This window comes from Notamacropus eugenii, chromosome 4 (genome assembly GCF_028372415.1).
Source record: "Notamacropus eugenii isolate mMacEug1 chromosome 4, mMacEug1.pri_v2, whole genome shotgun sequence".
NCBI lineage: Eukaryota > Metazoa > Chordata > Mammalia > Diprotodontia > Macropodidae > Notamacropus > Notamacropus eugenii.
In genome coordinates this window covers 261,882,727-261,909,890 of record NC_092875.1, presented here as the reverse complement: position 1 = coordinate 261,909,890, position 27,164 = coordinate 261,882,727, and the positions used below count along the sequence as shown (strand labels likewise).

The following is a 27,164-nucleotide window of genomic DNA, read 5'->3' as shown; positions in this document are numbered from 1 at the left end:
CTTCCCTAACATAACTCCATATTGCTTTCCATATTGGTTGAATCAATTCACTGTTTATTCAACAGGGTGTTAGTGTGTCAATCGTTCTATAAACCAATGAACATGGACTGTTTCATTTTTTTTGTCATCTTTGCCAGTTTGCTAGGCATGAGATGAAATATAGTAGGTGTTTAATAAATGTTTGTGAAATTGATTTTGTTGAGTTTCTCCCTTACCTCTCTAGTATTGAATGGAGAAGGACGCCCTACTTTAAGAGGCCTGTCACTACCAAGATTATTAGCATTCTTGAAGCGACTAACTTCACCCAGCTGTTGAAGAGATTGGGAAACTATAGATCTGCATGAGGAAAAGAAAGACACAGGTGTGCCCCCTTGTGGAAGATTTTCTGTCTCTGATTGTGGTGGGGCAACTGAAAATGGTTGTTGTGTTTGTCCTTCATTCTCAAAGAGGACCCTTACATCAAGAGGATGACATGACTTGCAATTGACTTTGGTTTGAGTGAGGGAGGGCTGTGCAAGGTCACCAACCTCACTTTCTTCTCCTGAGTCATCTGGAACCAGTGGCCTGATATTCATCAGGATGATTGGAGGTGACCCAGGATGCAATGTAAGACCCTGGTCCTTTCAGGGAAGCAAAAGCCCAAAGTAGATTTAGGAGCTGGGATAGTACTTTTAAACTTCAAGTCAGTCTATTGACATTTCCAGTAGATGGAAAAGTGATAGCATGGATCCACAAATCTGTGGTTGCATTGAGCACATATGAATGAATAAATAAATGAGCATTTATCGAGCACTTGGTATGTGCCCTGCACTATGCCAAGTTCTGGGGATACCATATACATGATCAAGATAGCAGTTGCCCTTAAGGTGCTTACATCCTAATGGGAAGAAGATAATAGCACTGTGAGACTTGGTTTAGAGATGGTTATAAGGCACCCTAGTGGGCAAAATAATTCATGAAAACTCACCAATCAGGGATTCTGATCCAAGTGACTACAGTCAGGGTTCTAGTGGGAGGAGGAAGAAGAGGAGTAGGAAGAGGTCAAAGTGTACTTAGAATATGGCATGAAGAAGACCAGAAAGAAATGTGGAGGAAGGATAGAGTTTTGGAGCCTTGGCAGTATATTTGAGATTAGAGATAAGAGCAGAGGCAGTGACTTATGATTGTGTGGGGAATTTTAGCAGTGATTTCATGCAAGTGTCTCAACCTTCTACTCCTGTTCATTTGGGAGAGATGAGGCAGAGCAGAGGGAAGCAACTCCAGAAACTCAAGGCCAACCTTTCAACAGCAAAACCACTTCAGTTAGGTAACCCTGCCCACTGCCCTGGTACCAGCTGCCACTAACTACTACTTCACAGGTAGCCTATTTTTCAAGGGAAACAAGTTCTTTTTGGCTAATACTATTTGGTATTCAGCACATACCTCAGTATGCTGGCAAAAGAGCAGCCTCCGTTAGCCTTCATGGTTAGAAAGGAGAGGCTTGAGTTTAAGCAAGGCTATAAACTAGAGTTGGATGACCAGAGCTTTGTCCCAGGTGAATCTTTGCCCTATTTTTATTAAGCCTTGTTCACTAAGTGGGCACTGCCTCAGTCAAACTGAGACCTGTTAAAGACCTTAGCTTGAAAAGGTCAAAGTCCTTCACTGCATCCTGGGCCATCTCCAGTTGTCCTGATCCATATCTGGCTGCTGGATCCAGATGGCTGCAGAGGAGAAAGTAAGGCTGGTGACTTTGCATGCCCTCCTGCACTTAAATCCAGTTCACTTTCATGTCATGGCTTCATCACCTCTCTGATGTCATGACACACAGCAGCAACTGAGAAGGTGCTGAGAGCACTTATTCTTTCAGTAAGCAGAAATAACTGAGGTTAGCAATCACTTGGCAAAAGTAATTAAAGTAGGAAGCTACCAGATAATCTGCTTGGGCAATCAACAAGCTTTTATTGGGGACTTACTATTCACTAGGTACTGTTCTAAATAAGCTCTGGAACAGTAATGACCCTTCCTCCCATCGATCTGTGCAATGCAGTTCTTTCACACCAGATTTTGAAGGGAAGAACCGAGACCTCTCCCACGATTCCATCAAAATGACAGGATCTTTAGTCCAATTACCCTCCTCTTATCCAGGGCAGCTAGATGGCTCAGTGGATAGAGCACTAGGCCTGGAGTCAGGAAGTTCTGAGTTTAAAATCTAGCCTCAGACACTTACTAGCTGTGAGATCCTGGGCAAGTCACTTAATCTCTGTTTGCCTTAATCCACCAGAGAAGGAACTGGTAAATCACTCCAGTATCTTTCCCAAGAAAACCCTACCAACAGTCCATGAGATCATGAAGAGTCAGACAGGACTGAACAATAGCAATCCAGGTAAGGATACAAACTAATTCATATCTTGTGGAAGGGAGGGAGAAAAAACTTAGAGAAACTTTATAATGTAAAGGGTAGGAAGAGATACTAGTAGTTGGAATATTTAAATTCGTTGGCTTATAGTATTGTAGATTTAGGCTTGGAAGGGATGTTGGAGGCCATTTACTAAGCCAAGAAAAGTAAGTCTAAGCAACTTGCCTGAAGTCATAAAGTAGTAAGTGACAAAGGCAGATTTTGAGCCCAGGCCTTCTGACCTACAATCCAGGGTTCCTTCCATCATCTCATGTTGCCTCTGAAGTATTTCTAAACTTTTAGGACAAAGACTCTGGCAAGAAGGAAAGACCAAGGAAAGGGCCTGGCCAACCATATGTGCTACCCAGTTCTTTGAGAGAAGGTTAGAGGAGAGGACCCAAAGAAGAAATTTGGAAAATTTTGGTAAAATAAATATTTGCATGTAGCTCCATCAGTACATCAAGTGTTACGTTGGCTTTTCCCTGGGATGTTTAAGGCACAATCAGTCCAAAGAGAAGGGGGCAGGACTGATTTGTAAAAGAGATACTGTTAGGATCTTGGAATGGTGTGGAGTTGAGGGGAAAAAAGGTGGGGAAGGAGACACAGATGGCCATTGTAGAAGATTTCCCTTCTTTCTTCTGCCACTGAGAGACTTGTTGGGAAAATAAGATGTCAGTAATGTTACCTGACTGCTACCAGAATGCATCAAGAAGAAAAGTAGCATTAGGGTTTTGTAGGTATGTGATTGGTTTGTTTTGAGAGATATGGTATGGAAAGAGAATCACTGGAAGAATTTGTCTGGGAAGATATTTTTGCAACAATATTAGTGAGGATGAGTTTTGAGTATATGTATGGAGATAGGGTGTTGCTAATTGACATGTGACCAGATCAAGTGAACTTTGGGCAAGCTAGGTACTGCAGAGGGCAGTTTGTAGAACTTTTGAATAAATGAAAAGTGTCCTAGTGAGTGGGAGACACCTATACCCCACCCCCAGATGTGCATGTGGAGGAGGCTATTGACATTTGTCATTATCATAGGTGATCCAGGAATTTGTGACAGAGACTATTAAAGATAGAAAAGACCAGGAGGTCTTGTCCCTGAGAAAGGCTGGTAATAGTGACTTTGGTTAAAGGCAATGCCTGAATGAAAGGAATTCCTCATTATATAGTTATGATGTATTTGTAGAGAGAACTGAATCTTCTGCCAGAATAGGAAAAAGCTTGAAGATTTTTCCTTTTTCTAACAAAAAAGGCACCTAATGACAGAGAAAGTTTTGATTTGGCAGAGAAGGAACTCCACAAAGTGGAATGACTGTGAGAAAGCCACACCTCAGTCTTCTTGCTATGAGCTGTAGAAGAAACCATGCAATGCCTACCAACATTCATTGGGTACCTCAGGAAACTGCAGAGATAAGTACACTACAGCAGTTGTACAAATAGACAGCAAAAAACAGTTGCAAGTTCCGCTGAATACCATATGCAGGGACCTAAATCAAAAGAGGCACTATGCATGCACACATATGTATATTACATATGCATATATATGTATAATTTTTATTTCTACAGTTGTGAAAGAAGAAACACACCAAAAGGAAAAAAGAAACATGAGAAACCTAAAGCAAAAAATAAGTATGCTTTTGCATTCAGACGCCATCAGTTCTTTCATAGGAGGCAGATATTTTTCATCACGAGTCTTTTGGAATTGTGTTGGATTGTATTGAATTGCTGAGTATTGTCGTGGATGATGATGATCCTTTGTTCTTGAAGAGGATCAATAGCTAAGTCATTAAATGTTGTTTCGTATACAATATTGCTATTATTGTGCACAGTGTTCTCCTGGTTCTGCTCACTTCACTTTGCATCAGTTCATATAAGTCTTTCCAGGTTTTTCTGAAATCAGTCTATCATTTTTTATAGCACAATGGTCTTCCGTTGCAATCAAATACTACAACTTGTTTAGCCACAATTTCTAATTCTTTGCCACCACAAAAAGAGCCCCTATAAATATTTGTGTACAAATAGGTTCTTACCCATTCACCCCCCTTTTTAAATCTCTTTAGGATACAGACCTTCTAGTGGTATTGCTGCATCTAAGTGTATGCACAGTTCAATTGCCCTTTGGGCATGGTTCCAAATTGAGATACTCTAATATTCAGGACTATAAGTGGCTGGGAATTGACATAGATCTTTGGGAGATGATTATTTATTAGAGGATTTATCTATTTGCTCATGTGTCTATTTTATTTTCTTTTTTTGGAGAGGTGGGGAAGTAACTCTGGGCTATGACTCTATGGATGTGGGTGATGAATAATGAGGAAACTCCTTTTACCAATTCAAACTTCAACTTAGTTTTACTGAGATCACTGGAATGCTGAAAAGTTAAATGACTTTCCCAGTCACTCACACATCAGACATGGGAACTGAATATTCCTGACTGTGAATCCATCCCCCTATTACTATTCTTTTTTTCAAAATCTTCTTAATTGAGAACTTTCAATTTGATAAGAATTGCTCAGAAAATAGAGTGTTTGGTAGAAATGAGCTTCAGACCAATGGCTATATTCCATGATAAACTCAGCATAGATAGGTAGCCTTAATATTGTCACACAATAAACAAAGAATAGATAGTTTATCACAGCCATGGCTGGGGGAGAGTTTCTAATCAAATAGAACACAGGTGATCCCAAAAGATAAAATAATTACTTTTGATTACATGAAATAAAAATTACTTATGAATTAATTAATATAAGAAGGGAAATCATCAATATGGGGGAAAATATTTGCACCAAATATCTCTGAGAATAGTCTTATGTCCAAGAATATATGAGGAACTATCATAAATATAAAACATCTAAAAATTCCCCAGTGGATAAGTAGTGAAAGAATACAAAAGAACACTTTTTAAATTAAGAGTTGCAAATGGTTAAAAAGAACAGGAAAGACTGTTCCACATTATAATTATAAGGTAAACACCAATCAGAACAGTTCTGGTGTTTAGTACCAACACTAAGCAAATTGGCAAAGATAGGAATAGTCAGTGTTGTAGGCAATGTAGAAAGATAGCTACACTAATGCTCCGTTACTAGGTCTGTCTCTCCATTCTGGAAAGCAATTTGGAACAATGTTAACTCTAAGCATCTGGGTGGGTTATGAAAGAATGGGATTAAAATGTCTATACTCTTGGATTGTGAGATCCTTCTGATAGGCATTTACCCAAAGGAGATCAATGATTAAAAGAAAACTGCTATGTATCCCAAAACATTTGCATCTGTTTATAGCAGCACTTTTTGTAGTAGACAGGAACTGGGAACAAAATAGATGTCCATGTATTGGAGAACTAAACAGATTTTGGTACTTGAATGATAAACTATAAGAAGTGATGAAGGTGGTAAAGTATGAGAAGACTTATGTAGACCGATACAAATTGAAGAGAGGACCAGTAAGACAGTTTACACAAGGACTGCCATGGTATAAATAGAACTATAAATAAACTGTAAGTAAATAAACAAATGAAAAAATGTAAATAAACAAAACTACATGAACTGAACATTGTGAGGCTAAAACTAATCTTAAGAAAGATATGTGACTGTACTTCCCTTCGTTGCAAAGGTGGGAGCCTATGGCTGTGGAACACAGCATGCAATGTTAGAATTGCTCTGTATGTTAAGTTTTTCAGAAATGTTTTATCTTTTTGTTGTTTGTTGGGAAAGATAGCTTTCTGGGAGAGGAAACAAGGAAGCAATGTTGAAAAATAAAGGTGCTATGAAATATGATTACAATTTGAATGAAAAAATAAAATATTCCAAATGATGTACTTCCAAGGGGAATTGGTGTCAGCGTAGTATCAGGTACTGATTTCTTCAGATTTCTGTATGAGGGATATGATGCAAAGAATCAAAAAATCCTCCAAATTACACTCCCGAGTCCTTCACTTCAAAAGAACTTGACTAAGGTATAGGTCGTTTCCCAGCTCAAACTTCAGTGATTCTCAGTTGCTTATGGGACAAAATATAAATTCCTTAGCCTGGCACTTAAGACTCTCTAAAGTCTCTGCCCATTTATTTTTTTTCAGTCTTATTTCACACTGTCCCCCCTCATGAATTCTAAATTCCAATCAAACTGGAGAACTAGCCTGTACCCAACTCATACTCATGCTTCCACCCTGGGTATTTGGATAAGTCATTCTTCATACCCAGAAAATACTCTCTCCTTATCTCTTGTTCAGTTGTTTCAGTCATGCCTGACTGTTTCTGAGCCCATTGTGAGGATTTTTTTGGCAAAGATACTGGAATGGTTTGCTATTTCCTTCTGCAGCTCATTTTACAGATGAGGAAATTGAGGCTAACAGGGTTAAGTGACTTGCCCAGGGTCACACAGTTAATAAGTGTTGGAGGCCAGATTTGCCCTCACAAAGATGAGTCTTCCTGACTCCAGGTCCAGCACTCTATCCGCTGCACCACTTAGATATCCATCCTCAGAGTTCTTGTCTTCCTTCAAGACTCAACTCAGGTACAACTTTATCCATGAACCCTTCCTTACAGCCCCAGTTGTCACTACTCTCCAGCTTCATTTTTTTCATGTTTTAAATCATGGTGATGGCTTTTGTTTTTGTGTTGCCTTCATTTTCAAGTATATCTAGCCTCCCCATCTCCTACCCAGTGAATATTGTGAATATTAAATTAAATATTCACTTGTGAATATTTAAAAAAGAAACAGTAGGAAAAAATAATTCAGCAAAATCCATCAACACATCAATTACATGGCAACAAATGCAATTTCTACACTAATAGCCCCCCACTTATGCTAAAATCTTGCCTCAATTTTTCTGGTATTGTAGGTATGTGTGTGTGCGTGCATACGTGCATGTGTGCATGTGTGTGCGTGTGTGCGTGTGTGTGTGTGTGCGCGCGCGTGGAGAATATAAGCTCTTTGAGGACAGGGACCGTTGCAATTTTGTCTTTGTGTTCCCAAATTTTTAGCACACTTACATGCTTATAATAAGTACTTAATAAGTGTTGGTTGAATTGTTTGCAGAGGGAAATGTGTCAGGAGAAAGAGTAAATACCCTATAGACAATAGGGATCCCCTGAAAGTTATGAGAAAGGAATGACATAGTAAAAAATTATGTGAAATATGATTTGAAGAGGGAAGAGAAGGGAGGCAAGAAGATTACTTCAAAGGCTCCTGCAATAATTTAGGCAAGAGATAAAAGCCTGACTTAAGATGATAGCAGTGTGAGTAGAGAGATTTGCCAGATGCTAGAAGTGTATTTAAGGTAGAATCAACCAAAATTGGTCACAGATTGGAGAGTGAAGGAAAAAAATGAAACCCTCCAATATTCTCCAGCTTCATACACCCTTCATTTCTGCCATTAATTTCTGACTTGGTCACTGAAGGTGACCTTATTCCTGCCTAATTTTGACTCACTGAAGGTCATAACATCTTTCATTCATTCTATCCATTTAACTGTCACCACAGTTGAGAGGAATGGAACAGAAGGAAAAGTGGTGGAAAAGTTTTTCTTCATTTCCCCTTGTTACTTTACCTCCTCCTTTACCACATGCTGTTAACCTCCTCTTTGAGGATAGTGGAGTAAGACTGAACTTTTACTTCTCTTAATAATCATAAGCTTATAGGATAATTGCCCTTAAGCCAGTAGGGACCTTAGAAGTTGTGTACTCCATCCTCTTCATTTTGCAAGGTGAGGAGAGAGAAACTGAGGACAAGAGAAGTAAAGGGATATGTCCAAGTCCCACAGGTAGCAAACTGTAGAGCTAAGATTTGAACCCAAGTTCTCTGACTCCAAACTCAGCCCTCTGCCTACTCTACCTCATACCAATCTGTCTCATCTTGGTTTGGGGATATGTTATTTCTCTTAGAAACAAGTCAGGCTGGGACAAAAAAAAAATCCTGTGCCAATATTCACAAAAAGCTGTTTCTTCAGTCCAAACACATAATCTTCTGAGACCTTAAATCTTACTAAGTCTGTCCCCATGGGCATCCAACTAAGCAAATGGAATGAAACTATGAATTAACTAGTTCATTCACAGCTGCAACAGCTATTTAGCAAGCAGAATGTCAACACTAGCTATTTACAGAGATTCCCCCTCAAATGTTCCCTAGCTGGCATCCAATTTAAAACATTATATATGCAGAATACTACACAGATCATTCCCAGAGATCAGAAAGAGAAGACACGACAGTCTTTAAAGATCTCACCTTTTATGGGTGACACCAATTAATTTGTATAAATTAGACAAGGGTCCTGACTTCTTCCAGAAATTTCAAATTGAAATCAGTAAATTAGCTTCTCCTTTTAAATGAAGCTGGTTATTTATATCAGAAAACTTTAAGGAGAAGAAAGCAGACATTTTGCCTCTGAGTATTACTATAAATGTTCTCAATTATAATAGATTGCCTATAATAATTCATTTTTTGTTTTACTACTAATTTGCTTTGTAAGTTATTGAATGTCTTTTGCCTTGATTTCTTTATCTAAAAATGGAAACAGCATGTACTTTTTCCTCCAAGTTCTAACATGTCTCACATATAAGAAATCTCTCTTTAGAGGTAAGAGGGGTTATGATGCTATGAGGAAACCCTTTCTATCAATGCAGATAGATAAATAATCTACCGCTTAAGTAGGGTTCTCAGAGGGGTACTGACGTATAAAGTCACATAGCTATAATGTGTCAAAGGCAGGAGCTAAACCCAAGTTTTCTTGTCTCCAAGGCTAGCTCTATCCATTAAACCACTCTACCCATATAGAGAAACATAGAATTTGAAATATGAAATGACTTACCTAAAATCACACTGCAAAATGACATACTTCATATACTATGAAGACAGAAAACCTAATTTGTTAAATTACGTTTTCTGTCTTCATAGTATATGATTTTGTGGGACTTCTAGGATCTCCTGAATGTGTCACAACTATTAATAATCCAGGCACCAATTTTTTTAGGTTGTATCACATTTTATTCTATACTTCTAAATTCTATAGTCACTTTGAAGTGGATCTAAGTAGACCCAGTTGTCTACTTTGTGCTTGGGCTCATTCTGGAGGGTTCATCAGTTGGTTATTGGACAATTTTGTAAGAAGTAAGGCAAAATACTCTGAGAGAATTGTGCAGAACCTGTGTGTGTGTTCGTCCTTTGCTGCCAAAGAAGACTGTGCCATTGGATAAATAGTGACATGACTTGCACTTGACTTTGTTTTGAGTGAGGGAGGGTTTGCAGGTCACCAGCCTCACTTCTCCTCCAGAACCAGCTGAATCCAGTGACCAGATATCCATCAGGATGACCGGAGATGACCCAGGATGAGACAACTGGGGTTAAGTAGCTTGCCCAGGGTCACACAGCTAGTGAGTGTCAAGTGTCTGAGGTGAGATTTGAACTCACGTCCTCCTGACTCCTGCACTGGTGCTCTATCCACTGTACCACCTAGCTGCCCCTGGGCAGAACCTAAATTTTACCAGAATGCCTAGGGCCCCATACAGTTTCTTTGAATTTCTTAGGGAAGGTCCTGGAAACAAAAGATTTCCTATCCAGGATTCCTTTCATGGAAGCTATCTCTGTTTTGAAGAGGATTTTTGTTTCATATTTGACCTTCCCAAGGTCCTAGGGTGATGAAAGGTATTTTTGGTGAAGTGTTCCCTCTTCAGGGAGCTAGGAAAGTGATGATGCCAGGAAGTTCAGGATGGAGATCTGTGTCCTCAAAACCGGAGTGGTAGTATCAATTTATTAATTATGTCCTAGGATGTTACATGCAGAGCGATAAACATCGAACTGTTTGTCAGCCACAGCGTCTGAGACCCTGCTCCTAAGATGTTAGGGGGTGAGATATATGCACAAAATATTACACGCAAAAGGATAAACACTGAACTGTATGTCAGCCCCAGTACCTGAGACCCTGGTCTTTGTGATGTTTCAGTTTATTAATTGAGTTGGAATAGCAGAAGAGTAGCAATACACCTTTGTCTGTAAAACCAGGCATTCTTGCTTAATGTGTAATAATCTGAGGTTGGATGGGCAGCATTAGACCTTTGTCTGAGGTTAGTCTTAATCTGATTCCAAGCTACATTTTCAGTCTTATTTTGCATTACTTCTTTTCATGCACTGTACATTCCAGGAAAACTGAACCAAGAGCTCTTTTCTGAATTCAATATCTACCTCCTTCCTGCATGTATTTTTACAAGCCATTCCCCATGCATGGAATACATTCCTTTAGAATACTTCTTTTCCTTTAGGGTTCATCCTAGGTACCACTTCCTTCATAAAACTTTTCCTGATTCTCTCAGCTGAAAGTATTACCCCCTTCCTTTGATTTTCCTAGAACAATTAGTCTGGATCCTGTTGCGCTCCCATTATTGCCATCCCATAACTTTTATCATATATATATATATATATATATATATATATATATATATATATATATATATATATATATATATATATATATATATATATATATATATATATATATATATATCATATGTACTCAGTAAAACATAAACTTTTTGTGGCTAAGGGTTATATAATTTCTATCTTTATATCACCAGGCATATAGGATCACAGATTAAGACCCAGAAGATGGCTGAGCCAGAATTATGTTATATAGTATCCTGAAGTATAACTCTTTGCCTTTACATACCAGCTCTTAGATGCCAGGCAGTTAATAAGCATTTTTAAACATCCACTATGTGTCAGCCACTGAGGAAAGTGCTAGGTATACGAAGAAAGGCAAAGGACAGTCCTGCCCCCAAGGACTAATGGGGGAGATGATATGCAAACCACTATGTACACACAAGCAATGTACAAGGGACATGGGAAACAACAAGAAAAAAAGGCTCCAGAATTAAGACATTGGGAAAGGCCTCCTGTAGAAGGTGGCACTTGAAGGAAGTCAGAGAAAATACAAAGTAGTCATGAAGAGGTGGAAACATTCCAGACTTTGGGGACAGTCAGGGAAAACGTCTGAAGTAGGGAGATTAGTGTCTTCTTCAAGGAACAGCAGGGAAGGCAGTCACTGAATTAAAGAGAATGTAGTAGGGAAGGGAAGTGGTGTAGGAAGACCAAAAAGGTGGTGGTAGCGAGTGTTATAATAGCCTTTGAACACCAAACACAGTTGTGTATTCAATCCTGGAGGTGATAGAGAGACACTCTGGAGTTTATTGAGTAGGGGTAGATCATGGCTTGGTCAGACTAGCACTTTGGTAGCTGAATGGAGAAATGGGATGGAGAGGGGAGAGTCTTGTGGCAGGCAGAACCACCAGAAGGCTATTGCAATAATTCAAGAGTGAGGAGATGAGGGCTTTCACCAGGGTGGTAACAGTGTCGGAGGAGAGTAGTATGTGAAAGGCAATAGATTAGATGTGGGAGTAGTGAGAGATGGTGAGGAGTTAAAGGATGACATGTAGGTTGTAAGACTGGAGGACTGGGAAGATGGTGATGACCTTTAAAATCATAGGGAAGTTTGGCACATAGTAAGCACTTAACAAATTCTTATTGATTGATTAAAATGGGTCACCAGGAGTGATCAGAAAAGCTTAATTCTGTGCATGTCTGATAGGGCATACTCTAGCCAGAGCAGATATGAGGGATGGTAATTACCCTCTTTGCAAATGTAATCTTTGCAAAGGGATCCTTTTAATTAAACCACTTTTCTTCCCCTAAAACATAGAACAACTTTTTAACCTCATCTTCTTTGCTCAAAAGAACATTTCTTCCAAATTGACCTTGTTCCTCTGGACTCACATTATGCTCTGAAGTTCAAGGACTAGTGACCAGAAACATATCCTTTTAAAACTTAAATTTTAACTCTTTTTTTAAATTTTTGACTCTTTAACAGACTTCATTGTCTGTTCCAACCAGAACCTCAAATCCACATATTATGCGTGAGTCGTGAAAAACAAAGTAGCTAGAGGATTCTGAATAGGGTAAATAATTTCTGTTTAATTTTTCCTTGGTCTAGTTAGAGCTGGATAAATTCTCCACAAAGGAGGGGAAGAGGGAAATCTTGGGGCACATAGTCCAACTGACCGGATCAGAAACTGAGAGGTACCAAGCAGAGACAATGTATGAACATGAGGAAGGCTAGAAAGAATCAGTACTGAAAGGAAACCAAGTTATCAGACACATTTTCTTCTTCCACTTGAACCATAGTCTCAAGGAAGAGGTTGGAAAAGGGGGAGAGAATGGGAAATGGAGGATGGAAACATAAGGTGTAGCAGTGGCAGGGGTAGTGGTGGGTCATTGTGGATTCAGCAGTGAGGAATTCTTAGACAGATGAGCTCTCCCCAACAACATGCTAGTTCCTGGGCCACCCCAGAGTCAACAGGAGGTTGCCTGTGACTGAATATTAGCTTGTTCCTGAGAACAATTCACATCTACTCCTATGGTTGATAGAACTAAAATCTCACTTGATAATCCATCTCCTTGACTTCGCAGTGGCTATCTGCTATGTCTGTAGTGCTTTCCTTCCTTACTTCTGCCTACCTCTTAGACTCCCTAATTTCCTTTAAAACTGAGCTAAATTCCCCTTTCGACATGAAGCTTCTATAATCACTGCCCCCTCCCACTCTCCTAGTTGCTAAGTCACTCTTAACTGAAGTTACCTCATATTAACTTTATACATAATCTATATGTACTTATATATGCACAGCTCACTCATTAGAATATAACCTCCTTGATGGCAGGAACCATTTCACTTTTGCCTCTGTATCACCAGGATTTAGCACAGTGTCTGTCACATTGTAAGTCATTTAATAAATGTTTATTGATTGGTTAAAACTGATCTGTACTTCCTTTACAAGGCTGGTCATCTTTTAATCCTCAGATTAGAAAATGACATGTATAGCTTTTAAGCTCCTACCAATTTACCATTCATACTTCCCAAAGTGACAAGGAAATGCAGTCCTCCTAAACTGTGATCTTTAAGACACAAGTAGACAAGTGTTGTTGAAATATTTGGTGCCTGGAGTTATACCACGCTGACATATTGATTGCAGCTTTCTCCATATCACCCCTTAGGCCTCACACACTGCATTGAACACATTACTATAATGACCCTTATTTAAATCAAGGAGACCAGTAATCAAATTGTAAACTGCTGAAATGAGGCTGATAGGGAGATGAAGTCATACAGAGTGTAAGCTTATAGGGGTAGAGTAGAGTGGGGGATTTCATCTTTCCTTCATACCTAACATAGTTGCTGAAGAAGTCTGATGGTCAAAATATCTAGCTGAATTGTAATCAATTTAGTCATTTATTTGGATGTTCTGCCTAAATTATGCCAGACATCCATGTGGTTGACATAATGTAAATACAGCTAGGTAGCACAGTGGATAGAGTGCTAGGTCTGGAGTCAAGAAGATTCATTTTCCTTACTTCAAATCTGGCCCAGACATTGGTACTTAACCCTGTTTGTCTCAGTTTCCTTATCTGTAAAGTGAGCTGGAGATGGAAATGGCAAACTGCTAGGGTAGGAAGCTCAATTCCATGTGGACAGTCTCAGGCGGGTAAAGGTGGGAACTTCTAAATCTTAGAGTTCTCACGAGACCCCCCAGGAAACAGCTGGGAATCGAGGTGAACCGAGCTATCTCGTGTATTTCCGCCTCTTCCCGTGAGAAACGTGATGGGAGAGAGCTCTCTCAGCCCTCGAGATTGTCCCGATTGGAGCACACCTAGTTACCTATCAGGCACGGTATTCAGATGCAAACTATGCCGCTGCAGAGCTTAAGTAGGATCAGGAAAGCCTGAAAGCTCTCTTGGGCGGAGGGGTGTGGAGCGGTGAGGACAACAAGGCTCCGCTTTTCCTCTCTCTTCTCTCCCCTCCCCCTCTCTCCCCGCTTGTACTTCTGCTTCCAATCTCTTATTGTAAGATCTTTGCCTCCTTGGGAGATCCTTCTCTCTCTCCCTCCTAAGGAAGAATCCCCTGCACTTGTAACTAGACCCTGAAATAAAGCTCAACCCTTGTTCGACTCTGGAACGTCCTTTCTCTCATATGCGCACCCGGCGTGGCCAGCCGAAGACCTCGGGAGGTGAGGTAAGAAAGACTCGGGTAGCCCACAGGCCTCTAGGTCTGGCAGCAAACATTGTAGTATCTTTGGCAAGAACACTCCAAATGACTGAACAACAACAATGAATAACAAAAACACAATCACATAATATAGTCATGTCAATTTTAGTCGAGAAGCAGTAAAAATGGGTTCAATCTACACAATATAGCTATGTTAACTTTAGACAAGGAAAGGCCAAAATGGGTGAAATTTCCTGACCTTGTAGAATTCCCAGGTGTTGTTTTGGTGAAACTAATTCCAAACTTGGAAAACCTGCCTTTGTCAGTGCATGAAATTTATTTTGCATGGTGCTGCATTTGGTGGAAGAATTTATAGACATAAGATTAAATCTACATGCTCACCAATGCTGATAATCTTTTTCTCTTCTTATTTTGGAATGGGATTTAGTTTATCAGGATGCATATCATTCCTCCCTCCTTCTCTCCCTCCCCCTGCCCCATGTCTGTCAAAGATGTTAAGATCTGCTAATACCAGATATTGCTAGAAAAAAAAAACATCTTGCCATTGGTGAAACCAACAGAATATGTTTTTTATTCTTTCTTCTTTAAAAAAAAATCAGCAGAAATTTTCACAGTCATAATATGTTGATGTTGGTGTTAAAAAAAAATGAGATTTTTCCACAAGGCACTACTTTCTTAGTTAAGATAAAAAATTTTCATACCCTCGACTTACAAAAAAAAAAAAGATCATGCCCAAGGGGAAGGTGGAGCCAAGATGAGGGCTTAGCTCCACTAGAGTTCTCTCCCCAACCCCAGCCAAATGCCTATAAAAAATGACTCTAAACAAATTCTGGAGTTGCAGAACCCACACAATGACAGAGTGAAGCAAATCTCCAGCCCAAGACAGCCTGGAAGGTCAATGGGAAGAGTCTATCATGCCATACTGGGAGCAGAATGCAGTCCAGTATGGGCCACACTGGCACAGATGTGACTTGAGGAGGCCTCTGGGGGACTGAGTCACTGGCACCTGTGGTGGTTTTCAGACTTCACAACCCCAAAACACCAAGGACAAATTGGAAGGTCAGTGTGGAAAAATCCTGTTGGATCTGTGTGAGAGAGTAGAGTGGCCTGTCCCCAGCCTCAGGGTGGCAGAGGGGGTGGAGGAGTTTGCATCAGCAGCAGCAGGGGCAGAAGCAGAAGCTGTTCCTGGAGCTCTAGACATGTCACCACTGAAGAAAATAACACCTTAAAAATAGACTAACCCAAATGACAAAATAGATCTAAAAAGCCAATGAGGAGAAGAATGCCTTAAAAAGCAGAATTGGCCAGATGGAAAAGGAGGTCCAAAAGTTCACTGAAGAAAATAATTTCTTAAAGATTAAAATGGAGCAGATAGAAGCTAATGACTTTATGAAAAATCAAGAGATTATAAAAAGAAAACCAAAGGAATGAAAAAATAGCAGACAATGTGAAACATCTCACTGGAAAAACAACTAACCTGGAAAATAGATCCATGGGAGACAATTTAAAAATTATTGGACTACCTAAAAGCCATGATCAACAAAAGAACCTAGACATCATCTTTCAAAACATCATTAAGGAAAAGTGACCTGATATTCTAGAACCAGGGGATAAAATAGATATTGAAAAAATCCACCAGTTGCCTCCTGAAAGTGATCTCAAAAGGAAAACTCCTAGGAATATATAGCCAAATGCAGAGTTCCCAGGTCAACAAGAAAATATTGCAAGCAGCCAGAAAGAAGCAATTTGAGTATTGTGGAAACAATCAGGATAACATAAGATCTAGCAACTTTTATATTAAGGGATCAAAGGGCTTGGGATATGATATTTCAGAAGTCAAAGGAACTAGGATTAAAACCAAGAATCACCTACCCAGCAAAACTGAGTAGAATACTTTGGGGGAAAATGAGATTTTTTGAAATAGCAGAATGAAATAGAGGACTTTCAAGCATTCTTGATGAAAAAACTAGAGCTGAATAGAAAGTTTGACTTTCAAACACAAGAATCAAGAGAAGCATGAAAAGGTAAACAGGAAAGAGCAGTCATAAGGGACTTTAACGAAAGTCGAACTGTTTATATCACTACATGGAAAGATAATGTTTGTAACTCTTGAGACTTTTTTTAGTATTAGGGTAATTGTAGGGATTATATACATATAAACAGAGCACACATGATGAATTGAATATGAAGGGGTGATAGCTAAAAAAATAAAATTAAAGGGTGAGAGAGAAATATAGTGGGAGAAGGAGAAAGGGAGAAATCGAATGGGGTAAATTATCACTCAAAAAAAGAAACAAGAAAAAGCTTTTTCAATGTAGGGAAAGAGAGGAGAAGTGAGAAGGAAAGAGTAAATCTTACTCTCATCGCATTTGGCTTAAGGAGGGAATAACATGCACACTCAATTTGGTATGAAAATATATCTTACATTACAGGAAAGTAGGGAGTAAAGGGATAAGTAAGGGGTGGGGAGATGATAGAAGGGAGGGCAAATGGGAGAAAGGGGGTAATCAGAAGTAAACACTTTTGAGTAGGGACAGGGTCAAAAGGGAGTATAGAATAAATGCGGGCAGGATAGAATGGAGGGAAATACAGTTAGTATTTCACAATATGACTGTTACGGAAGTCTTTTGCATGACTACTACACATGTATAACCTATATCGAATTGCTTGCCTTCTCAGTGGGGATGGGTGAGGAGGGAGAAACGGAGAGAAGTTGGAACTCAAAGTTTTAAAAACAAATGTTAAAAATTGTTTTTGCATACAGCTGGGAACTAAGACATACAGGCAATGGGGTACAGAAATCTACCTTGCTCTATAAGAAAATAGAGGGGATGGGGATAAGAGAAAGGAAGGGTGGGATAAAAGGGAGAGTAGGTTGGGGGAAGGGGTAATTGGAATGTACTATATCTTGGGGTGGGAGTAGGGGAGAGATGGGAAGAAAATTTGAAACTCAAAATCTTGTGGAAGTGAATGTTGAAAACTAAAAATACATAAATAATTTTTTTTTTTTTAAAAAAGAGCATGCCTTGCCTGAGATGAATAAATTTTTTCATGGTCTAGGAGGAAATTGTACTCCACATTGGGACTTAAAAAATTTTGCTAGTAATCAAATTCTTATTTCCTGAGGTTTAATCTTCCCATATGAATACCCCCAAGCAAGCTAGCAGTTCTTTATGGAGGAACTCATTTTTGGAACAACAGTCAACTTTGAAACAAGGAGGTAATGATCAAAGTCCAGGCTGCCTTCAAAGGGATTAACTCTATAAAAGATGGAGGCAGGAGTATTCCAGCAAAGCCAAGAGGAAAATGTTTCACAGCAGAATGAAATTATAAGTGGCAAAAAAGGAGACGCTTCAGATAAAGGACAAGAAAAGGTGAATTTTATTAGGCTTTCTCCACACTTTTGGACAGGTTAATTTATGGTTAAGAAAAATGGATCTGCCGTATTTAGAAATGCTAGCTGAGTTCTCAAGCAAATAATTTCCCCAAGAATAAAAATTTCACTCACAAGACTAAAGAAATGGAAGTATACCTGCAATAAATCCATTCCTTTCATTTCTAACATGATCATGTAATGGGAAATGCAGAGTAGGTAAAATGTATTAAAATAGAGTATAAATCGCAAAATCATTTCTGTACATGTGAAAATCTTTTTGCAAAGTAAAATTCATTGAGTGTTTGGTAAGTACTCCTGGGTGACCTTAGGCAAGTCATTTAGTTTCCTTGGGCCTCAGTTTCCTCATTTGTAAAATGAAGGGGTTGTCCCATGTGATCTCTGAGGTTATTTCCATCTCTCTTTTCTTGATCCTACTATATCTGATCCACTATATCCGGTGATGAAAATCTAGATGAGGCCTCAATTCCTTAAGAAATAAATGGTCTTTTAAAAGAAGCCTGCTTAATGCTGCTCAGATGATTTTTACATGGATGATCTTAGAACAAATAGGGATATTATACCCAAACTCTCTATGTGTATATTTACTGAAAAAACCAGCCATCCTTGTACTAGTTTAATTGATGTTTAACTTTCTCTTTTCAATTTTATGAGCTCTTGATCTCCATTGTAACCTATTTCCTGAAGAGGTAATTGTAAAAGGCACATAGAAATAGGTGATGGAGGATAAGAGCAATTTTACCCCTTAACACGTTCTTTTTTTTTTTTGTACTACAAATTTCTTTTATTTTCAAAACAAGCATTTCCATAACAGTACAATAAAAAGATGATTGCACATGAAACTGCAAATCTGTCATGTACAACTATTTCCTCCAAATATACAACAGTCATTATACAGATTTCTTTTTTTTCTTCCCTCCACCCCCCCACCTTAGGAATGGCTACCATTAGACACAAATAGGCATGTATGTGCATATATACACCTACATTATTATTTAACTATTTATGTTTTCTTTTCTATTAAAGGGGCCATCCCCCTGACTACTTTTCAAAGAAGCCTCTTCACTGAATGGCATTACCTCACTTTAAGTGAGTACCTGAAAAGGCCTTAGTCTAAAAGGCCAAGATCTCCCATTGCATCCTGGACTGTCTCCAGTCATCCTGATGAATATCTGGTCACTGGATCCAGATGGCTCATGAGGAGAAAGTGAGGTTGATGACCTTACACAGCCTGCAAAATTATTCTATGCATACTTCTACTTAGCAGTTCTTTCTCTGAATGCAGATAGAGTCTTTCTTTATATGTCCTTTATTTTTAATTTGTACATTTATTATAGTCAAAATGACTTAGTTGCTCAAAGTTGTTCTTAAAACAATATTGCTGTTACTATATACAACGTTCTCCTGGTTCTTTTCACTTCACTCTTCATCATTTTGTTCAAGTCTTGCCATGCCCTTCTATTGCAGAGTTCATTATTTCCTAAAGTGCAGTGGTATTCCATCACAACCATGCATCACAACTTGTTCACTCATTTTCAGGACTATGGATGTTACTATCATGCCCATGTTTTGCTTGGACTCCATTACTCTAAGCCGTTATTATCTGGGGAGAAGCCAATTATAAGACAGAATTTCTAGCCCCCAGATTTCTCTACAAATTCATTTACCTCAAGAACTTAATCCTTTCTGTTTCTGAACATTCTTTCTGGGGACTCTGCTGGTATGATTGGCAAATGCCTAACATGGTTCACTGTTTCAGATGGGCCGCAGGCAAAATTCTCTTTACTTCCTGATCATTTTCTTAACAGTTAACTTGCCAGAACAGTCCTTATAGTCTCAGTACCTTTGCAGTTTTTAAACCATAATCAAATCCATCCACACTGGAAAAGGTGAAATGATGCATTAACCTACACAATTATGACTTCAGTCGTCACTACTTTAAGTTTACAAAATAAAATATCCTTCCTTGACCTCTATGCTTCTATAGGTGTTGCCTTACCCTATGAGAATATAAATTCATTGTACATAGGGAATGTCTGTTTTTATATTTGTGAAGTGCCAAGCCTAGAGGCCTGTATTGGGCTACCCGAGTCTTTCTTACCTGTCCCAGGTCTTCGGTTGGCCAAACCGGATAAACGTATGAGAGAAAGGACGTTCCAGAGTCGAACAGGGGTTGAGCTTTATTTCAGGGTCCAGGTTACAAATGCAGGGAAGTCTTCCTTAGGAGGAAGAGGGGGAGATTTCCTAAGGAGGCTAAGCTTAAGGGATTGGAAGTAGAAGTACAAGCGGGGAGAGAGGGGGAGGGGAGAGAGGAAAGAAAAGAAGCGGAGCCCTACTATCCTCTTTGGCTCCACACGTGCTAAGAGAGAGCTTTCTGGCTTCCTCAATCCTACTTAATCTTCAGCCACACAGTTTGCATCTCAATACCATGCTGTTAGGTAACTAGGTGTGCTCCAATCCGGGACGACCTCGAGGGCAGGGAGACTCCACCCATCACGTATCTCCAGGGGAGAGGCGGAAATACCCGAGCTAGCCGAGCTAGCTCAGTCTGACCTTCTCGAACCCCCGCTGTTCATGGAGAGCCTCGTAAGACTCTAAGATTTAGAAGTCCCACTTTTACCCGCCCGAGACCGTCCACATGGAATTGAGCTTCCAATCCCAACAGTGAAGTCCTCCAGAAGACCCTGAAATCTCAATAGTGTCATGGAATCAATTCCACCTTTTCTCCTGCCATTTCAGAGAGCTTGTTCATGTTTTCTGTTTATCAAAGTTGATAAGCTTGGAGTCTCCAGACCAGAGAAGAGATTTGTTTTCTCTTCTCTAACCAATGATCAAAGACTGACTGTCCAACTCAATCATACGAACTAGTACTAGCAGTAATTCATTTTCCTCAAACCACCTCTACACTTTATGTTGGTCCTTTGTTTTCAAAGAGGACCATGACATCAGAGAAATGATGACATGACTGGCACTTGACTTTGTTTTGAGTGAGGGAGGGCTGTGCAGGTCACCAGCCTCACTTCTCCTCCTGAGCCATCTGGGTCCAGTGACCAGATATTCATCAGGATGACTGGAGACAGTCCAGGATGCAATGGGAGATCTTGGCCTTTTAGACTAAGGCCTTTTCAGGTACTCACTTAAAGTGAGGTAATGCCATTCAGTGAATAGGTTTCTTTGAAAAGTAGTCAGGGGGATGGCCCCTTTAATAGAAAAGAAAATGTAAATAGTTGATCATGCTGGGAGGTGTAGGAGCCTCAGGGTTGTTGTTTTGAAGAGAAACTGTTACTATTGACATTCACCCAGGTGGGTCCAAAAACAGCCATTGAGTGGAGGTTGGGCAGAGACCCATTGTTCAATCCATGGGCTTCAGAGTGCACTGGGTCTAAGGTTTTAGGGGAGATGGAAGGAAGGAAGGAGGGAAGGAAGGAAGGAAGGAAGGAAAGGAAAGGATACTTTATTCATTACAAACAAGCCATCTACAATATTTGAACATGTTTTATATGAGAAACAAAGATAAATCAAATTAAAAGAACAAATATTAAAACAAAACCAAGAAGACTTGCATGTCAGGCGGGATCCAGCCAAGATGTGTGGAGAGAATGAGGAGACAGAGGGGAAAGGAGAACCTGCAAGTACCTTTTTAGCTGGTCTTAAGAGGGAATAATTCAACAGGTTCAGTCTTCATACTTCTCTGGTATTTCCTGCAAAGGTGGAAGCTGACAGACTTCTGTGCTGTTTCTTGTCTTAAGATACAAGCTGTGAAAAGTTTGAGCTCACCTGCTATGTCTGTGGCACTGCTCCCAGTTCTAGCTTCTTCTGCCCTTTGAACTACTGTGATCAATGGTGAAGATGTTTGCTTCTGGGCTGATGCATTCTGGTACAATCAACAGCCTCTTTCTAGGGCTCTCCGCATCTCAATCTGTTAAGAAACTCTTGAGGCCCAGCTAGAGTTCAAACCTTGTGAAGACTTTAGCACCATTACCCCACCTTCCTACCCAGATGCAGACACCCAGGGCTTAGCACAATGTTTAGCACACAGTGCCAAGTTCTACTTTTTCGTTCCTTCCAGGCATGTAGCTCCATGGCTATCATTCCAGATAAAGCTATACTACTATAATGACCATGACATTTTTTCATCTCTCTTAGAACAGAGTGAACCCAAAATGGATTCAGACTCTTCTTTATGCCTACAGTAAGTTCCTGAGTACATGAAGGATGTGCAAGGCTGTAATGTTCTCTTTCCTCATTTTAGTCTCATGGCTTTCCTCACTTCCATCAATTAAAATCCCACCTTGTACAAGAAGACTTTTTAAATCCCTCTTAATTCTAGCACCTTCCCTTTGTTGATTATTTCAAATTTATCCAGTATACAGCTTATATATAATGTATATCCTATATATACATCCCCTGTTAGACTGTGAGCTCCTTGGGAGAGGAACATGTTCCTTGCTTTCCTGCTTATCCCCAGTGCTTAATGTAGTCTCTGGCACCTAGGAGATGCTTAATTGACTTAATTGGTAGCTTATTGACTGACTGGTACAGTGAAAAGAGTACTAGACAGAGTTGGAAGCCTGATCTCCTAGTCTAGTGTGCCACCCCTCACATTTGTTTTCCCCGTGCTTACTTTGCAGAACAACAGGGCTTTGGCTCAGGAGCAAGAGAAGTAGCAATAGGTAGTGATGAAAATATAGCTAGAGGAAAAGAGATCTGTCATCATTGTTGCAGCAGGACACCAGCGTGGCAATAGGTATAAGGATTTTCTTTACTGGGACTGTCAATTTAATCTCCCACCCTGAGTCACAAGTGAACTGGATGTGACTAGAAGAAGTTAGAGGTCCCTCAGTCAGATAAGAATGTGAACAGCATCAGCTTTTGAAGTTTCTGTTTTTTCCTAAATCAATTTGGATCCTGATTCTGTCCCCTGTGCTATGAGTCTGAAGTCTAAATTTCCTTCAGAGTTTTTGCATCTTGATGAACAATATATTTTTCTTTGAATAATATTTTATTTTTCCCCAATTACATGTTAAAACAGTTTTTTTACATTAAAAAAATTGAGTCAAATTACCTCCCTCCCACTTCTCTCTGCTCCCTGAGATGATAATCAATTTGATATAGGTTATATATGTGCAATCATTCAAACATATTTCAATATTAGTCATATTGTGAAATAAAACACAGACCAACCTCCACCTCACAAAAATAAATGAAGTGAAAAGAAACTATGCTTTGATCTATATTCAGATTCCATCACTTCTTTTTCTGGAGGTGGATCACATTTTTCATCATGAATCCTTTGGAATTGTTTTATATCATTGTATTGCTGAGAATAGCTAAATCATTCGCAGTTGATCATTGTACAATATTACTGTTGTTGTGGACAATGATCTGCTGGTTCTGCTCACTTCACTTTGCATCAGTTCATAAGTCTTTCCAGGATTTTCTGAAATCATCCTAATCATTATTTCTTATAGCCCAGTAGTATGCCATTATAATCAGACATCAAAAGTTATTCAACTAATCTCTACTTGATGGACATCCCCTCAGTTTCCAGAATGGTTAGATGGCTTCACAACTCTACCAGCTGTGCAACAGTATCCCAGTTTTCCCACATTCCCTCCAACATTTATCATTTCCCTTTTTTGTCGTATTAACTAATCTGATAGGTTTGAGGTTTTAATTTGTATTTCTGTAATCAATAATGACAGAGCATTTTTTGTGTGGATATTGATAACTTTTATTTCTTCTGAAAACTGCCTATTCATATCCTTTGATTATTTGTAAGTTGGAGAATGACTTGTATTCTTATAAATTTTACTTAGTCGTCTATATATTTGAAAAATGAGACCTTTATCAGAGACACCTACTCTAAATATTTTCCACAATTGCTTTCTTCTAATTTTAGTTGCATTGGCTTTATTTGTGCAAACCCTTTCTAATGTAATATAATCAAAATTTCCCATTTTATATTTTATAATGCTCTCTATCTCTTGTTTGGTCATAAGTTTTTCCCATATTCATAGATCTGACATGTAAACTCTTCCACACTCCTCTGATTTGCTTCTAGTATCACCCTTTGTCATCCTTTAAACCATGTACCCACTTTGACCTTATCTTGGTATATGAGGTGAGATATTGGTCTGTACCTTATTTCTGCCATACTGTTTTCTAGTTTCCTTAGCAGTTTTTGTCAAATAACGAGTTTCTGTCCCCAAACTTGGATCTTTGGGTTTATCAAACACTAGATTAATATAGTCATTTAATACTGTATGTTTAAGTACCTAATCTATTCCACTGATCCGCCACTCTATTTCTTGGACAGCACCAGATTGTTTTGGTATAGTAAGCCATTGAAGTGAAATCAACCTTAAAGTGGGTTCAGCCTTTCCCTGCTCACAGTGAAAATGTCTTAGGAAACAAACTCAAATTATTCATATCCTAGAGCTCTTGAGTTTCGATATGCATTGAGTGGTTTGGGACTTCTAAGGTGGAGGAGGGCAGCAGACTCACAGTTACTCAGTAGATTTTTTTTATTCTAAATTGTTTCCTTAATACACATTTTGTTACACATTGCTCATTGATTTTATTGCTTATACTCTCAGAGAAGAAACGATGAGGAATCTAGGCATATTTCTCTGTTTATGTAGAAAATTGACTCCATTATGTCAAGATTAGCTTCACACAGCTTATTGAAATATAAATATATTTATATTTCAGCCTCATAGAGTTTACTGAAATATAAATATAAATACAAGCATAACAAGTTCAAGAAGAGGGCTGCACTTTGCCAGGAGAATAGGGTCTCAGAAGCTGATCTGATTGATTAATTCCACAGATAACATACCCTTGGTACCAACCTGCAGAAAGGAGTGGAGATGGGTGATAGAAGGTCATAGGCTCTTTGAAAACCGGGGAATTTGGAAATTTCTCAGCAGTTCCACCCAGTGGCATAGATGCACATAACCATGAGGATGACTGTGAGAATGCTCACCTCCACATCTATCTAGTTGAATAGGATCAGGATAGTGACTACCAGTGTTACCTGTTGGTAAAATTTATAGCCCTGTCAAAAAAAGAATGTTTTTTAATCTTACTTTGGAAATCATATTGATCTGTTGAAAAGAAACATAAAAATGGGAAAGGTTCCCACATGTGCAAAAATATTTATAGCAGCTCTCTTTGTGGTGGCCAAGAACTGGAAATTGAGGGGATGCCCATCAATTGGGGAATGGCTGAACAAGTTGTTGTATATAAATGTAATGGAATACTATTGTGCCAAAAGATATGATGAACAGCAACACTTCAGAGAGGCCTGGAAGGACTTATATGAACTGATGCTGAGTGAAAGGAGCAGAACCAGGAGAACTTTGTACACAGTAACAACCACATTGTGCGACTTAGCTCTTCACAGTAATGCAAGGACCTAAAACATTCCCAATGGACTCTTGAGGCAAAATGCCTTTCACATTCAGAGAAAGAACTATGGAATTGGATTGTAGAATAAAGCAGATTATTTTCTCTTGTGTTATGTTTTGTTTTTTTCTCATAATTTCTCTCATTCGTTATAATTCTTCTATGCAACATAACTAAGGTGAAAATGTACTTAATAAGAAAAAAAAGAAAAGAAACAAAATAAGAGAAATCCCTTATCATTAAGTGTTGAGTCCAAGCAACAGCTAGTCTAGACATCTTTTTGTCTTTTCCCTCCTTAATTAGCTAAACATGCTTTTTCTCGTCCTTAATCAAGACTTTGCTCATTCCTATTGGTCTAAATCTATTTTCCCCTCAGATTCCAGAGGAATAATTCTGTTTTTGACTCTAGTCCAAGGGGTTCTTCTCATCAGGGGAAGAAAGTTAAAAAAAAAAGTAACCAGTCCACAGACATCAATCGCATAAGGAACAGGCAGTTTTATTCTCACACAGAAAGGGAAAGTAAAGTAACAAAGTACAATGGGATGATTACATTCAGTTGAGAGGCTCATACAGAAGCCCTGGACCTTCAAAATAATGCTACTCATTAGCTAATTCATATATTGTCTCCATTAATAGAGTTTGATCAATGCCAAATTAATATTTTTTCTTTCTGGTGTTTATTCTTTTGGCATGGGCAGCTCTGCCACTAAGCTAGTCTGTTGCTGCTTTTAATTCTGCTGACACTGCACCCAAAGTTGTAGCTTGGATGCCCAGGAAGGGGACAGAATGTGAGCTGCCATTTGAGATCTCATAAAGTCTCATACAAGAAGAAGAAGAAGAAGAAGGAGGAGGAGGAGGAGGAGGGGGGAAGGAGGAGGAGGAGGAGGAGACACAAACAAGAGGTGGTCCCATCCTAGAAACAACCTTTCCCATTATTTCATGGGGCAAAGAACTCACAGAGTTGTCCTTACACCTTGTGGTTGGAAGGAATGAGAAGCCTGAAAAACATGAGTTGTTCCTTTAATATAGTCACAGATTTTGAGGTCAGGAGCCATTTAAAGGTGTCTACCTGGTAGACAGTAGGTAGTCAGAGGATATCTGATCTTCTCTGTAGAAAGTAGGTGATGGAGGAGAAGGGACCATTGCATCACACATCCTCAAAGGATTTAAAAAAAATCATCTGAAGAATTCCTGTTCCTCAGGTAGAGCCAAGATGGTAGAGAAAATGCCTGAGTTCTCCCCAGTTTCCCTCAGAAGCAACATTAAATCATGCCTCTAAATGGATTCTGGAGTGACAGAACCTACAAAAATATGTAGTGAAACAATTTTCCACCTTAAGAGAACTTGGAGGACTTCAAGAAAGATCTGTCTCACTTGGGTAAAAGGGGAGCATAATCCAGCACAGATGGTACTGGGCAAGCTAGCAGGAGGCTCTTAGCCACAGGACAGATCAGCAACTGAGGCCCCTCAGCCAGCTCAACTTTAAAAGCCATGAAACAAGCAAAAAAGTGACCAAGAAACAAAAATGAATATTGATCATAGAAAGTTATTATGGTGACAGGGAAGATCAAAACACAAACCCAGAAGAGGACAACAATGTCAATATTCCAATACCTGAAACCCTAAAGGTGAAGATGAATTGGTCTCAAGCCCAAAAAACCTTCTTGGAAGAGCTCAAAAAGTATTTTAAAAGTCAAATAAGAGAAGTAGAAGAAAAATTGGGAAAAGAAATGAGAGATATGCAAAGGAAAGTCAAAACCTTGGGAAAGAAAGGACAAAAATCAACTGAAGAAAACAGTTCCTTAGAAAATACAATGGGCCAAATTGGGGGGGTGTATCTACTGAAGAAAACAACTCCTTAAAAAGCAGAATTGATCAAATGGAAAAGGCAGTACAAAAACTAACTAAAGAAAATAATTTCTTAAAAATTAGAATTGGAAAAGTGG

The 27,164-nt window shown here is 39.1% G+C and overlaps 1 pseudogene; it reads left to right on the top strand.

The window, feature by feature from the left end:
• Positions 1–1,428: 1,428 nt before the first annotated feature.
• Positions 1,429–27,164, top strand: part of LOC140502486 (reticulon-3 pseudogene) — a 54,988-nt pseudogene continuing 29,252 nt past the window's right edge.